At 36.0% G+C, this 17,074-nt stretch overlaps 1 long non-coding RNA gene across 1 annotated transcript in view; it reads right to left on the reverse strand.

The window, feature by feature from the left end:
* Window positions 1-1,662: 1,662 nt before the first annotated feature.
* Window positions 1,663-17,074, reverse strand: part of LOC143545555 (uncharacterized) — a 39,673-nt gene continuing 24,261 nt past the window's right edge. The window contains exons 2-3 of the long non-coding RNA XR_013137450.1: window positions 2,273-2,427; window positions 1,663-1,944 (exon numbers count right to left, since the gene is read on the reverse strand). This is a non-coding gene — a long non-coding RNA (uncharacterized LOC143545555). The remainder of the gene's footprint in view (window positions 1,945-2,272; window positions 2,428-17,074) is intronic.

A 17,074-nucleotide genomic window follows, 5' to 3' on the forward strand; every position in this document is an offset into this window, starting at 1 on the left:
AAAAAAACCCCAGGTGATGACAACTCATCGATCACCAATTTATTAATCAAAAAAGGTTACAAGTCTTTGGAGATTACGATCGATGTTACAATAAATGCTTAGTGTGTAGAGAGAATTATGAGTTATGCTCTAGTGTGTGTGAGAATACAAGTGTCTTCTAATAGATCATTATCTCGATGTTTATAAAGGAAATTACAATTATCTATAACTCCTAACTATCCGCCACTCTTCCATAACTCCTCTAACGTTCATTGACCACGTGCTGGGAGCTTCCACTAACGAACTTTAAGGTAGACTCAGTCATAGAGTCGTTACTTTCTGTTGAATATTAACCAACACACATGAAACAATTGTTAATAATACCAACCTCTGAGAATCCTTGATCTTTGACATGGCTTTGGAACTCTTCAAGAGGATAACTAATCCAGACACATCTTCAAGGATAACATATTTTCAGTATTGAAAATATCAGTCCTAACACCAATTTTCACCAAAAGTTTAGTTTTTGACGTTTAGTCCCTGAACTTAGATTGGATGCATTTTTAGCATGAATAAGCGATTTGAGGATTGTTAACAAGCTTACAATAACCAAACGAATACACACCAACAATTACTAATAAACGTGTTTGTTTTATTAATAATAAACTATTCGAATTACAAACCCAGATCGGGTAAACAAATACAAATCCAAAGTTTGACGAATGTCACAAATCTGTCAAGACAACAACGTTTGTTAGCCTCGCCACAAAGGCAGGGTGTTTCCTTTGTAACCACCATCAATCTTGAGAGTACATGTTAGTTTTTCTATTGCCCTTTCGTTGCCTCTTTTCCCACCAATAATCATAGACCGATTTTGCATCTTGCACGGGACTTACACTTGCAATCAGCTCCTCAATCTCCTCAGGGGTAAAATGGTCCCGCTTTTGAGCATAAGAAAGCTTCTCAAACAGATCCATAACCTTCTCAAAAACTTCATCTGATATTGAATCCTCTCTACCAACCCACTGCTCATCCTCACTATCCATGTCATACATGACATGTGATGCATCCAAAGCCATCTCCACATCATCGCCAACATGGCGCATGTACCGGTACCCACGGTTGAAACAAGGCATGTCGATATCAACACAGTCGCTAATAACATGAACACCAGGAATTGGAATCCTTTTCAAAGACGCGGCTCGTATGTTCTGATTGCGACACTCTTCATGCATCTCTTTGAATGTTGATCATTGACTCCTGTCTGTCCCCAGTCCTTCTCGCCTCTCCACGTCATCACATGTGTGTAACGGTTTGTGAACCCAGGTTGTAAATCCTGAACAACCTTATTCGTGTACCTTGACTCGCCACTATGTTTCACCACGAGTTTCCACTCGTTATGCTGATCGGATTCTAAAGAAACGCGGGCCCCACGTTCTCTCCGGCCTATGAGAAGGCTTGAAGTTTAATATTTTAGTTTATTTTAAATTTTGTTTTAAAAGACTAAACACGGTATAGTGACGATGGATGCTAATTAATGCCAACCACAAATGTAATTTGTTGTTTACATTTAAAAAAAAAATTATTTTATACTATTACAATAAACAAGAAACCTATCAAACAATGTTAATACACTGTCGTTGTTCAATAGCTTTTAAAATAGTTTTAAAATAAACAATACACTATTTAACTTGTTTGTCATTGATTTAATTAGACCTTCGAACAACTGACCGTGAAAAATGCTAACGATGAAAAGAATTCATAAATGACACAAATAATTTTGCGATGGAACTTGTTGATCACAATTTTTTCAAAAAGGTGGAAAAAATATTGTTTTTGAATTTAAGCATTTCGGTTACCACTTTCTATATAGTTCGGATAGCCTAGATTTTACCTTTCTGAGTCGATAACTTGGAAACACTATGAACGATCAACATGTTATTCTTCCAAATTACTTAACCAAATCTGCATGTAATGTGAGATTAGTGGATAACATCAAATCTAACATAAATGTGCAAAACAAGTAAAAACCCTAATTAGAACCTAAAAGCTTTTAACAATTAGAGAAGGGGACCAAAACATATCTGCTACAACTTTGTTTTTGATATTTTATATAATTTTTACTTTGATTTTCAAACCGAATCGAGTTAGGATGCATCTATCTTATATTAACACCAAACAAGTATATGACTTTAAGTCCATAAAAATTACTAAAACAAAATAAAACGTAAAACGGTGCTTTTGAAAACAAACACATGAAGCAAATAAGATCAAATAAAATAAAAGCACTTACATCGCCAATGATGAAGAGATGCCATTAGGGTTAGGTTATGGATATGTGGGAGAAGCAAGGTTGCGGCGGATTAGGTGATTATAAGATTTGTTTATATAGAGAATGTGAAGTTACCCTAATCGTATTTGCAATAAACACCCTACGAATTTTAAAAACTTTCAGTTAGAACCCAAACTATTATAAAGATAACATTTTCATATGTCATGATAATTGTATTCTAAATTATTTATGATGTTCTTACGTCTAAAAATGCAATTAGATTATTCAATGTTAATTTCATATTCATCAAATTAAGTTTCATAGTTAGGGATGATAATGGGTCATGTTTGGGTCGGGTTTAGGTATTCCCAAATCCATACTCGATTATTAAAGCCCATCTCAAATCCATTTCAAACTAGTCTAATATTTATCGGATAATTACTCGTCGGATTCCAGGATATCCATCGGGTTTAAGATTTCCTATCGGGTTTCTCAAATAATATTAGATAATATTATTAGCTTCAACACTAAGATTGTGTTATTATATCATACTTGAACTTTCAAAATTCAAACATTGTCAATACGTCGAATGTAAACAGTATATATACAAAAGGAATAAAAACAAACCGTGATTTCTACAGTATATTATAAAAAAAAACAAAGAACGATCTAAAATAAATATATAAAAAAGTTATGTTGGTATATAATCAGGTAAATGTTATCGGATAATCGCGTCGATCAATCGGGTGCTTTAGAAATCCCAAACCCGCAAAAATTTTCAAAACAAATCTCAAACTCGTCCCAAACCCTAATTAGACGCGGGTATTACATGTCTCCATTATGTCTTGTTTCAGATTTTCCCATCAGGTTTAGGTTTCACGGCCATACCTATTCATTTACCCATCTTTATATTTTTATAACTATTAATATGTGATCATTTCTTAACCCAAATCGAGTGTGGAACAATTTCACTATTTCTTCTTTTTTCCCTAAAACAATCACTATTCATATGGAAGTGTGTAATTTTTCACCATTTATTGTTTAACCAATTATGTCATTGTGTGAGTGATGCTTTGCAGAATGCATGACTTAGTTTGTCATTTGACTTTGGGATTCGGTTAATCGATTTTTTTTATCATAACTTTCAAGTCATGTTAATTTTATGGGTATTATCACTTTTTTTCAAGGCAAATTGGATTTAAATAATCTCACATTTTGGCACTTGGGCTTTTGTAATCTTAACTCAAATTTTTCTTGCCACGAGTCCCATCTTTCACCATTTTCTTTCTCATTTTATCCATGTTTAAAAAATAACTTAACAGAAACTTAACTCTGTTAAGTTTTTTCTGAATTCAAACGGATGTTTTAGGGCTTTTAATCGGAAGTATGATAAGAGTCAATTGATGTAAAACTTATTTCAAAACAGTGATCTAAAGATCTGATAAGTGGTGTACTTTTTTTTATATTATATTATCAAATAAATGTGTTTGTGTGGCTTGATAAATTTCATTGAAAACAACGTACAAATGTGTTTGTGGCTTGGTAATATTCATTAAATAATATGTTTTATCATGGAAAATGGTATAGCAGTCATACTATGAATATTGATAATGTTAATAAATTATAATTAAAATAGAAAAATGCGAGTACACAAGTGATTTCAATGACTATGAGGATGTTTGGGATTGCTTATTTAACTCTAAAAGTGTTTTTTTTGTTTGTTTTTTTTGTTAAAAGTGCTTATTAGCATGAGCAGATTTATATAGTAAAAGGGTGGTTCCTCGGAACCACCAGAGTTCCGAAATAATAGTGCATTTATATACAAAAAATATCATAAGAACCACCTTATAAATTAGAAATGAACCACCCTATTTCTAATACAAGAGCTAGTCTAGTTGGTAATTTGTTGGTTTTGTAACCTGATGGTCACAGGTTCAACTCATGTTCCAGGCGGATTTTTTGGAATTTTTTTACCAACTTAGCCTTTAGTCTTATATCAATTAGAGTTTTATAAGTAATAAAAAACACAACGGCGGTCTATCTCCCCTCTTCAAACTCATGTTGTCACACACAAGGCTAACAGATCGTCCCCGCTCCCCGACCACCGTCATTGCCTGCTACTTTTTCGGCCGACCACACACCTCCTACCTTCCTCCAATCCTCCTACCTTCTACTCTTCCTTGAAGCACGATCGCTCGATCCTCCCACGTTTAAGGTAAGTTTACATTAATTTATTAAATGTTAATTGTTCTTTACTTCTTGCTAATCAATTAATTGTTAAGTTATTTGCTATAATTAGTTTTAATTTGTTAGATTGTTAGTTTCTTAGTTTTTAATTTGTTGTAACAACTCGAGTTTTCCAAACTTATATAACCCGATCTGTTTTTTTATCAAATAATTACTAATTTATTTTAATTGCTTATTATATTTATCAAATATAAATAACTTTGAAAGATATACATTATTAACCCAAAACTAAACTTTAAACCATTTATGTTTCCATCTCTAACCTCCAAGGACTGATCCACAATTTCTAATTTTTATAATCCATTAACCCAATAACCCGTTAAACCAATATTCGACCCATATACTCATACCCGTTTAGTAACTTGTTGCTTAATTCTCGTGATAAACATAGAAATCAAATCGTGCATCTGTTTAATCTTGCCATAACGAGTCCACCGACACCTTAATCATGGAATGTGATCATCAATTGATTTGTATTACCGATTATAACTAACCGTCTTTAAGCATATTGGGTATATTACATCTAGAGGCTATTTTATTGTAATTATTTCTGTCTGTACAATCACCATCATGTCGCAGACGAAACCCCCATAAATGATTGTGTTATCTTAGCGTCTTGTATCCAGTTCTTGATCAAATCTTGGTCGACGGCTTATAAGCGATTAAGCCGTGGTTGAGGTAATTAGCATGTTGCTACTGCTCGTTTTTCATCCCTAATCTTAAACCCTAACTTTAATTAAACATATTATTCACAGATCTAGTGATTTGATTTGTTAGGGTTTGTGTTTGGGCTGTTAACTCGACTACATGTTTATTAATAATCAGTTCTAGCTTATAAACAACCATCACACCAGCGCGCATGGCTGGTGTGGGCTTGTTAAGACACTACCTGGCTGGGGCATGGGTTCGAGCCACCCCCAGCATTTAAAATAATTATAAAGGTTTTAACAATTAAAAAGAGTATTAAATCTAATATATATATATATGTAAAATCTTGTTAGTTAATATATTAAAATACATAATATACCTAATTAGTTTATATAATTATTGAGTATTTTATTAAAGGTTTTATTTTATATAAATTATTTATTATCTATTAACTATTATTTACAACATTTACTTAAAATAACTCTTTATTAATAATATAAATATAAATACAATTAGAACATATTTTTAGTTAAATTAATCATTTAAAACAGATCTCTTTGTATAAACTATAACATTTTATAAATATTCATTTAAATATTTTAAAGTATTTTATATAACTAAATCTTATTATTTACGATAAACTTTGATAATAAAATTAAATCATATTTATTACGGTAAAACTTGATAATGAAACTTATAATAAGTTAATGAAATAAAGCTTTTGTATGATTTCACTCGATCATCCAATCCCGAACCTCTATTTAGTTTTAGACTCCTTATTCAATTCATATTTATTCCGCAACTATTGTTATTTAGGATTTATCGTCGATAACTTCCAAGAGCGTAACTCTTGATTACTACTGTTCTTACCGCGTTCGTTCATCTCTTGCTTAATTGCTAAGGTGAGTACCACATTCCCCTCTTTTTACTCGTTTTCTCACGTTTTGGGGACATATGCGTAAATTATATTTCTCATATATACTTATACTCAAAACCGCAACTATTGCCTTATGTGTTAACAACTTATACCTTACTTGTTTATGTGCTTATTTGCTTTATATGCTTCCGCATTCGGAGAGTCCAACATAATCTCAGTCTAGTATGATCATACGCCAGTCGTTATAGTCTTTGTGCTTCTCGACATCTCAGTTATACTTGCTTATTTGGTTAATTTGTTATTCTCATATGACTTGTTGTAACTACTTATTCTTGTATATACTATACGTACATTTAAACCGGTGTGTTGCTCACTCAACCTTGTGTTGACAAATCTACTTTATTTTCAACACATATGCAAGTTATCGTGTGACGTGATTATTACGATTGTTTAAAGCAACTCAGGATGCATGTTAGAGAAGAAGATACAAGAATTGAATTTTGAATGTTTATTTTACTTGTTTACTTATGAGTTGATGTACTTGACCATTTAATAATATCTAATAGATATTGTCACATTTATTATTGCATGATAGTACCTTTGAAAAACTGTGAGCAATCAGTTACGTCCCGACATCTCCCCCGTAGGTTGGGGTGTGACATTTGTTACTTTGTAATTGTTGATTTGTAGATATTATGAATATCAAGAGATATTTCCAAAGTGAACCATCGAATCTTGGATCATCATTTTAAAGTAGTAAACCGTCAAAAATAAATTTGGATGATCTTTCATGGGATCCTTCCAAAAGGCAACCAATTTCATCTTATTACCCAAGTCAAAAAGATGAAATTGAACGGTCATATCTACTTGGAGGTCTGTGTCAACCAACCGGGCATATCGAACCGACCCGAACCACAAACCGACCTGGAATTTTTTATACTCGGCTCTATGAAATTGAAGCATCTAAAAGTAGTGCACCACTTGAAAACATTTCCTAGATTCGTCACTGCTTATTGGCTTATTACTTTTTGATAAGGAGTTTTTAAAAAGTGTTTGGATTAGCTTATATGGTTAAAAAAACCAATAAACAAATAAGATACTCTTTAAAAAGGGCATTCTTATATATATAAAATTACTAGCTGAGTGCCCGCGCAATGCAACGGGGGCGTGCATGCAACTCGACATTGAACGTATAGTATGTGCCAGTACATACGTCATCTGATGACAGTGTGCACGTAGCCTGAAATTTGACACGTAACTCGTGCAAAGCCAGTTGCGTGTAATCGAAGATTGAACACGCGTAACCGGCCTGTAATGCACGTTACTGACATTAAAACATGCTTAACCAACACCACGGGTGTAATTCATAACGATTACCATAAGGGGTGTGTATGGGTCGGTTTGGGGCGGATTTGAGCCAAACCCATAACCATAACCGACATGTCGGTTAATGGATAATCATAACCATAACCAACCCGTTATGGCGGTTTCGGTTAAACGGTTTTGAAGGTCATAGTGGGTCGGTTATGGATTGGTTAACCATAACCAAAACAATGTAATCAGGCCTAAAAGTTTGGCACAAATTATTACAAAAAAAATTGATATGACATAATACAACAAAGTATATAATCCATAATATTAATACCAAATTATCAAACAAAGAGAATGACATTATATAACCCAACAATGAAATTCAACTTAATTATATTACAAACGTAGAACCAAAATCATTAAATGATATAATCCAACAATATGTTAGTGGAAGTTAATCCCAAACATATTGTTAGTTAAATAAATGGGTCGGTTCGGTTATGGCGGTTTTGGAATTATCTTTAACCAAAATCGACCTGTAATTGGCGGTTTTTAAAAATTTATTAAACCGACCCATCGGTTATGACGGTTATTGGTTAAAATTGGTTCGGCTATGTTGGTTATGGTTCGGTTAACGGTTATGGCGGTTAAGTTGCACACCCCTAATTACCGGTGTAGGGAGCTATGTTGAGCGCTTACCAATATTTGGTTATGTGCGTTACGTGGTCCTGAACACGCGTTTATCGGCCCCGGTACATGTAAACAAAGACATCTGCACAACCGATGACAACAATCAAGAAGCAAACCCGAAATATACAGTAATTTCAAATAAATCACTTTTGTAAACCAACCCGTTTTGGCCCTAAACCCGTTCTGACTCAACATCGGTCTGACCTGCCCCTATCTACTCGAACCCGAACCAAATTAACCATTTTTTTGTATCGAATTGTTCTGACCCTAATCCACTTTTGCAAATGACCCAAGCTCACCCGACTCGACATATTACAAGCTCTACATGGTAATCGCGTAACATGTTAAATTTTTAAAACTAAAAAACTATAGCAATATCATACTCAAATTAAAGAGAATAAAATACTCGTTTTTAACTTTTTATGATGTAGTTATTTTAAGAAAAATATTAACATGTGAAAAGATATGACCATTAAAAAGTCGAGGGTAGTTGGTTTTGAATTAAGGGGCATATGTGTAACTATTATCAAAATTTCAAAAAAAGTATTGAAGTTGAGGGACTAAAATTATAAGTATATTTTAAAGGAATCAAAAGTCTTAATTACCCTTAATTTTTATATTTTTGGTAGATTGTGTGTTGTAAACAAAGCATTGAGTTTGATACCTATTAAAATTTAAAAAGTCCTTTACTCATGCTTTATATATAGCATAGATTTACTACTACATATAATATTATATATTTTAGATTATTTCATTAAAGAGAACACTGTTAACTATATTATAATACTATAATAAATAAGAAATACACCGTATAATAACATAAAAAAATAATCATTTATGCATCACAAAATTTATGTCAGATAAGTGTTGACTGTTGCGTAAGAAAACATACCATTGATACAATCGGAAAAATATCAGTGGCAAATCCGGTGATATTTGCTACCTAGTGATGGCCAAAAACAATAGTTGACAAAAGTTGTGGAGAAATGGTATGATCAACGATAGTATTAGGGTAAATGATGGTAGATTGATAATTTTTTAATTAAAAAGTCAAAAGTATTAAACTATGATTTGAAGCTTTTGAAAAATAGTTTTTTCAAGCCCATCAAAAAGCCTAAACAAAAAGGACTTTCTATATCTGCCAAACACCTTTTTAGCTTATTGGTTTTTTGAAAAGTCAATAAATATTTTTAAATTCGATCTCAAACATTGCCCTATATATGATATTTTCAATTGGGTTTGATATTTGAAATATTCAAAAATTTAATGTGAATGAAATTTTCTCGTAATAAATCTATATAAACTAAGGGTCTGTTTGAAATGAGGTAATTGAATGGACGATGAAATGGAATGAACGTGGTAATGGAATGGACAAAGGAATGAAATGAGTTATTACCATTCCAATGAGATGTTTGTTTACCACATAGGAATGAAATAAATCATTACTTTACGTTGTTTGATAGGTAGGAAAAAAAGAAAATAAAATAAAATTAAAAATGGTGGTGAGTGGCGGTGGTGGTGGGCGGTAGGTGGCGATAGTGGCATTCGTGGGTGGTGATGGTGGTTGGCGGTGGCGTGTGGTGGAGTGCGACGGGAGATAATGCCATAATGGTCGTTGGACGTTGGTGGTGGTGTTGGGGGTGGGTGGTGGCGGTAACGGTGGAGGTGGCAGTGGCGGTGACGGTGGGTAGTGGGCGGCATGTGGTGGTGGCGGTGAGTGGCGGGGTCGATGGTGGCGACGGGCAGCGGTGGTGGGCGGCTGACACTGATGTCGATGGTTGGTGGCGGGGGTAACGGTGATGGTGGTGGTTGGTGGTAGCGGCAGCGGTGGTTGGTGTTGGTGGTGGGAGTTGATGGCGGTGGAAGTGATGTAAGGTGAAAGGGGGAATGGAATGAAAAAAACATGAGGGTATGGATGGAATGAATTTGGGGTGTTTTAGAAGGGATAGAATGGACTAGGTAATGAGTCATTCCATTCCTTTGATCAACCAAACACACTTCTCTCCATTCCCTTGCAATGGGCCATTTCATTCCACCCTTTATTACTGCCTACTAGAGGTGCACAAATCGGTTTTTTTGAAAAAACCGGTTCGGTTTTTAACCGGACCGGTTTTTTTTATCCAGAAAAAAACCGGTTCGGTTAATAACCGGACCGGTTATTAACCGGTTATTATTGCTGAAAACTCAAACCGGCCAAACCGGTTTGGACCGGTTTAGAAACCGGTTAGAACCGGTTATTAAACCGGTTTTTTTATAACCGGTTTTTAAAAACCGGTCTAACCGGTTAACCGTTTTTTTTTTTTTTTTTTTTTTTTTTTTTTTTTTTTTTTTTTTTTTTTTTGCTTTAGGGTTTAGGGTTTCGTTGTTAGCATTCTTTGCTTGGAAGATTAAAAACACATAACTTTCATTTATAGCTTTTACATTAAAAATACAAACATTAAATCGTTATCGCATATTCGTAACTCAAAAATACAAACATTAAAGAATGTTTAGACACGATTACATTAACAAGTTGATGTTTGTTACTCATTTTCTTCGCTACCCGATCCCGAGCTATTCCTTAGGTAATCGTCGTACGCGGCTTCTTCATCGGTCATTGGTTGAGTGTGTCCTTGATTGACCTCGTCTTCATACAAGGCCGCCTCATAGTCCATTTCCCCCTCGAGTGAGCGTTGATGTTGTGCCCTGTCTAAAGAGTCCAAGTAATCCTTGTAGCAAATCGACATCTCTACAGCTGGTGGAGTGAGTCGAGTCCTCCTAATCGATATAACCCTGCCAGAAACAGAAAAAACAGACTCCGAAGCTACCGTGGAAGCTTGGACCGTTAGTAAATCTTTGGCCATGGCGGCGAGGATCGGAAACTCATCCTCCTTACCTCTCCACCAAGCCAGCAAATCAAGACTTCTAAATTCATCCGGAGTCATGTGTTTCACAAAGTTGGTACCACCATACCTTCCAAGTTCACTGCTTGGGGTGTTTACCCTTTGACGTTTACCGGCGTCTTCCCAAATCATGTAGTACATCCCCATTTCAAGGTCGGTTTGGGATTGGGATTGGGCAACAGCTCTTAACGAGTCATGAATTTGGGAAGACGACCCGTATCTTGTAAGGTAAACATCATACATGTTTGCCAAGGTGGTGTTGAAATCATTCTTTAAAGTTTGGCTATAATAGGGGTTTTGATCGTCGTTTAACCCTAGCTCATCACAAATTTTTTCTATTAAAGCTTCAACACCACCAACATTGATGCAAGGGTTTAACGCAGCAGCACAGGTCAAAACAGCGGGTAGTTCTTGAAAATATTTTTTAAATTTTTCTTTCATTTTTACACCCATATCAAAATAAGGTGCACCCCTACAATGAAGGTCACTCAACTTTGTGCACATGACAGCAATTTTTGGTAAAGCAATGGGACTTGTTGGATAGTAAACCCCGGATAAACTACTTGTGCAAGATTTAAAAATTTGAAGAACCTCCGTAACGATCTCAATCAATAACCAGTTTCTAGGATCGTACGGTGCACATTTACCCCTATTTGACAAAATTTGATGAAACGCAATTAACGATTGTTTTTGTTGGATGGCTTTCTCAAACATTTCACAAGTCGAGTTCCATCTTGTTGGACAATCCCAGTTAGGCCCCAACCATTGACAGTTAGCTTCTTCACAAAATTTTTTGTATCTTGAAAATGTTGAATTGTTGCTAAAAACATCTCGTAACATTCTTTTAAAATTGTTTCTTTGCGTTTCGATCACGTTTAACCCATCTTGCACGGCCAAGTTGATAATATGTGCAATGCATCGGCTATGAAAAAACGCTCCATCACAGATAGGTTTATACTTTAATTTTAAATGGCCAACCGCGGCCGTATTGTTGGACGCGTTATCAAACGATATTGAAAAGATTTTATCTTCAATCTTGTATTGTCGAATGACTTTATCCAAGAGTTTAAAAATATTTCTACCCGTGTGCGGGTAATCAAACAATTGAAACGCAACGGTTCGTTTCATCATTTGCCACGACCGGGGGTCAACCCAATGAGCCGTCACACAAATGTATGAGTCGGGCGAACCATTAGGTACCGACCACACATCCGTGGTTAAGTTCACACCAGTTTGTAAGTTTGAAAAGTATGAAATTAGTTCGGATTTAGCGTTTTTCCATGCTTTAAGCATATCTCTTCTAAGGGTCGAACGACTTACGTGTTGGTAGCGTGGTTGAACATACGTTTGCATCATCTGCGTGAATTGAGGGTTGTCGAAGTGGTTGAAAGGAAGTGATTGTTGAATCACAAAGTTGCCAAACTGTTGACGTACCGCTTCAAGGTCGTACGTAAACACCGTTCCTTGATTCGTCATCTCCGGCTGCGAACTACTTCCGGATTCGTCCTTCAAGACCTTGCAAGAGGGCTTTTCTACATGAGCTCTTAAACTGGAGTTTGCTTCTTTGTTATAAAACTTCAAACAATGTTTGCATCTAGCTTTTTGGGTTCCGTTAGACATTTCGCATAGGTCGAAATGTTGCCAAATATCTTGGTTTCGTTTCGTGGGGATGACCCGAACGACGGTTTCTCCCGTGTTCGAGGCACCCATGTTGACCGATGAAGCAGCACTTTGGGAGGCCATGATAATCGACTACGAATTAAGAGTGGTATACTCGAGTATGAAATAAACGACTACGAAAGAAGAGCGTTTGGAGTTGTATAATCGCGTATGAAATAAACGTTTAGAGCTTTTGGAGTTGTATAATCAAGTGTGATCTAACCAATACCCAACCTAAACTATATATAGATGTTTGTGGGGGTAAAATGGTAAAAAAACCAAAAAAAAACGGCTAAAAAACGGTCAAAAACACAAAAAAAACGGCTATAAGGCCGTTTGGTAACGTTCGAAAACCGGTTAAACCGGTTAACCGGTTATTAAAAAACCGGTTAACCGGTTTTTTTTTATAACGGTAATAACCGGTTATTTTAAAAACCGGTTAACCGGTTTTTTAATAACCGGTTATTAAAAAAAACCGGTTTTTTTTATAACCGGTTATAAAACCGGTTTTGGGTCCAAAACTTATAACCGATACGTAAACCGGTTACGTAAACCGGTCAAACCGGTTTTTAAAAAAACCGGTTTTTAAAAAACCGGTTTTCGGTTAAACCGGCCAAACCGGTTCCGTAACCGGTTTTTTTGACCACCTCTACTGCCTACTAAACACTACCTAAATCTCAAATGAAGCTCCCTTCTTTTAGTGGTATGTGCAACATTGAAGGTTATTGTAACTTCCTCAAGTTCCAAACTCAATTTAGAAAATCATCCAAGGACACATTATTTTTGAAAATTTGGAATTATAATATACTTAAATGAGTTACTATTGATTAAAACACCATCAGCACAGGTTAATGGGCATGTTCATAATATCATGTTCAGGCGAACGCATTGTTTTTATTTTTTTATATGTAATGTTTCTTCCAGAACGTCAAACCCATCGATTTTCAAAAACTTCTGATGCAACCAAGTTGGATCGAACACAAAAACGAAAACAAAGTTGGAACGGTCCTTTGAAAGTTTAATCAAAAATTGCCTTCAATAAAGAGAAACCCAAACAATTTAAAGACAATCATAGGCCTTCAAAAAGGACGTTAGGAAAAAGAACTGAAGAGTCCAATATAAATACCAAATTAAAGATATGCAAAAGCATAAAAATATCAAATAGTTCCGGCTGCAAATCATTTCAATCCAGAATAGTTGGGGCTGCCGATCGGGCCGTCCACTTTAGTTGGGCCTGCTAGGTCGACACTAGGTTTTGGACTTATGTATGTTAGGTCGACAATTGCATCAATTTCACCCAATAACAAAGTTATGGTATTTTTAGGAACCGTAACCGGTTCCAGGTATGGTCACAAAAGTGAAAAGCCGGGTCGGGGTAAGAACCAGTTCAGAGTCTGGTCACGTATTTTACCAGTTTTGTTTGATTTTTATCGGGTTTTGACCAGGTCATACCCAAGTATTGGTGGAACCAGGTCCGGTTCTTGGTATGATTTTTCTGAGAATCCGAAACCTGGTCCATACCCGTGTGTCGGGTAGGGCCAGGTTGCTTGTCGCCATAGGCAGTGTTGTAAGCCTAATTTGGCCTATGTTGGAAGTGCTGTTGCTAGGCCTTTGTGTTACCGGATATGGACTTGGTGGACTAGGTTATTGTTGCCATGTGGGTGGGAGAAAGACAATGGGCCAGCCTATTGTTGAAGAGTTTAACCTCACTAACTATCTTAGTTGGAAAACCTAAATCGAGGCACTACTACACATTCTTGGTTTACCCAAGTTTATTAATGGCACTTAGCTCTCCTCAAAATCTACCATTAGGGATGGCAATGGGTCGGGTTTAGGTATTCCCAAACCCATACCCGATTATTATAGCTCATCCCAAACCCGTCGGGTTTTTATCGGGTAATTACACGTAAGGTTACTGGTTTCTTATCGGGTTTTACCAAAAAAAACGTCGGGTTTCTATCTGGTTTTGACAAAATTTAACTAACCAATTACAAACAACTGCTATAAAAATAAAATGTCTCAACTATATAGATAGTATTAGAAACCATGCACAGTTGCATATCCACTCATTTCTCAACGTACCGAACACTAAAGTCCGAAGAATTCCTTGAATGACTGATTGCGTGGAGGAAGTTGTCAATCAGATCGAGAAGTACTGAGAAGATCGTAAAAATTAACTACGGAAGAAGAGGCTAGAGGAGTGGATGCTGGCGTTTAGATTTATAAAAATGTTGGGAGTCGCAATGCCGTATTGAGATTGATATCATATGATAGGATTTATGTTAATAGATGAGATTTAGAAAATCTAGATGGAAACTAAAACGTCTTGACTTTTTATTAATTAAATTATTTTGGAAATTAGAATATACAGTATATATTAATATATAAATAAAAACAAATAAATACACATTTAAAATACACATATAAAAAAGTTACGTCGGGTATATAATCGGGTAAATGGGTAAATGTTATCGGGTATTTTAGAAATCCCAAACCCGCGAAAAATTTAAAAACTAATCCCAAACCCGTCCCAAACCCTAATGGGTCAGGTATTACCCGTCCCAGTTATGTCGGGTTTCGGGTTTTCCAATCGGGTTCGGGTTTCATTGACATCCCTATCTACCATTGCAACTTATGGCACCTCTACCATCACAAAAATTATTCCAATTAATTTCGCCAAAACAAGCTTTTGTTTGGAGCTAAAGTTTATCACCATAAATTGCCACCATATTTACTAATGCAAAAACCTCACTCAGAGGCATGGCAAATTCTCGTCACCACACATGCTTCAACACATGGATTTAGTTGTAACTTTTTTAAGTTATTTATTTATATTTTGAACGATGAAAGAATCCTTTAAATGAGCTACTGGCTAAATTCATCACATCGAAATATACTCGCCTTTTAATATGGGGAAAGGCCAACGCCTATGAATACTCTCTTGAAGGCACGACAATGGAATGAGATAAAACACGTTCAGTTAAAGGATCCAACTAGTGAACGTCGCATGCTCGCCTATTCTCCATCATCACCTGGTGCCACATAAAACATCATGTCCCTCTCTCTCCCTTTTATAATTTATATAATTTTGGAGATTTTTTTATTAAACTAGTAGTAATAAACAAAAGTTATAACTAAATAAAAAGGATGATTTGCTAATGAAAGGGGGTTTAACTATCCGTTCAATTACATTTGGTTTTTGAGTTGGTTAATTAAAATTTACTGTTTATTTAACAATGACATGACGTTTTAACTACCATCTCCACGAACACGATTGAATAGTAATCTTTGTAAAAATAAATAGAAATGAGCGATAAGAACAAGAAGCAAATTCAATTTGCTTCGATCAAAAACTATATGAATAGATTTTAATTGGTAACGTCATAACACAGCACAACTAAAACTTCACCTTTCTACAGGGTAAAAAAAGACTGACGTCACCATCCATCATCTTCCCGGCAATGCCGTGGGCCCACCGTCCGTCTCCACCGGCCAACATCCGGTGGCTATACGACGGACACGTGGCAGAGGCGCTTCGATTCCATGAACAGCAATCCCATCGTTACAATATTCAAGCTCGTAACCCCCACATTATTTATCCGCATCGGAGTCAACGGACCTCCGCCTCCGCCCACCGTCACAACCAACTTCCGTCTTACGTTTTGTGAAGATATTTTCCGCCTAATAAAACCCAACCGTTACCCACTTCCATTTAATTCCAACAACTTAGTCAACAACCTCTATCCTTAGTATTTAACAACGCCTTGAATATTCACATTACCGGAAAATAAAATGGACGTTGAAAAAAAGGATGAACTCCCACTCACAACCATCCTCGCCGACGACAAATACACCCGGAAACGCAAACGACGGAGACGCATTTGTTTATCCGTAACCGCCGCTATAGCACTTATCATCGTTGCATTAGCCTTAACAATCCTCATCCTAGCTCTCACCCTCTTCAAACCCAAGAAGCCAATCACCACCATCAACTCCGTCATGGTTAAAGACTTAGACGCCTCGGTCAGCCTCCTTCCGCTTCGCGTCTCGTTAAACGTCTCGCTTGACCTAACCATCACAGTTAAAAACCCGAATATGGCCCGTGTTAGGTTCCGCAACAGCTCAGCTGCACTCTTGTACAAGGGACAAGTTATAGGGGATGTTCCTATACCGTCTGATGAGATCGGGTCAGACGGCACCAAGTAACTGAACCTTACGCTTACCGTTTTTGCTGATCGGTTGTTGACGAATGGTGATGTTTATGGTGATGTTATTCGTGGTAGCCTGCCGGTTTCTACTTACACTAAGATCTCCGGGAAGGCTCGGGTGCTTAATTTGTTCAACATTTGGATTGTTTCGGTGTCGTCATGTGATTTGGATATTAGTATTTCCAACCGAAGAATTGCGAACCAAACTTGTCATTATAGAAACAAAACATAGCTAGGGAAGGGAAGATGTATTATTATTATGTATCAGTTTATTTAGATCATTTTAGATCTTTCTTGCACT

This window comes from Bidens hawaiensis, unplaced genomic scaffold (genome assembly GCF_021521415.1).
Source record: "Bidens hawaiensis isolate Kalapana, Puna unplaced genomic scaffold, B.hawaiensis_p1.1 tig00013980_1, whole genome shotgun sequence".
Taxonomy (NCBI): domain Eukaryota; kingdom Viridiplantae; phylum Streptophyta; class Magnoliopsida; order Asterales; family Asteraceae; genus Bidens; species Bidens hawaiensis.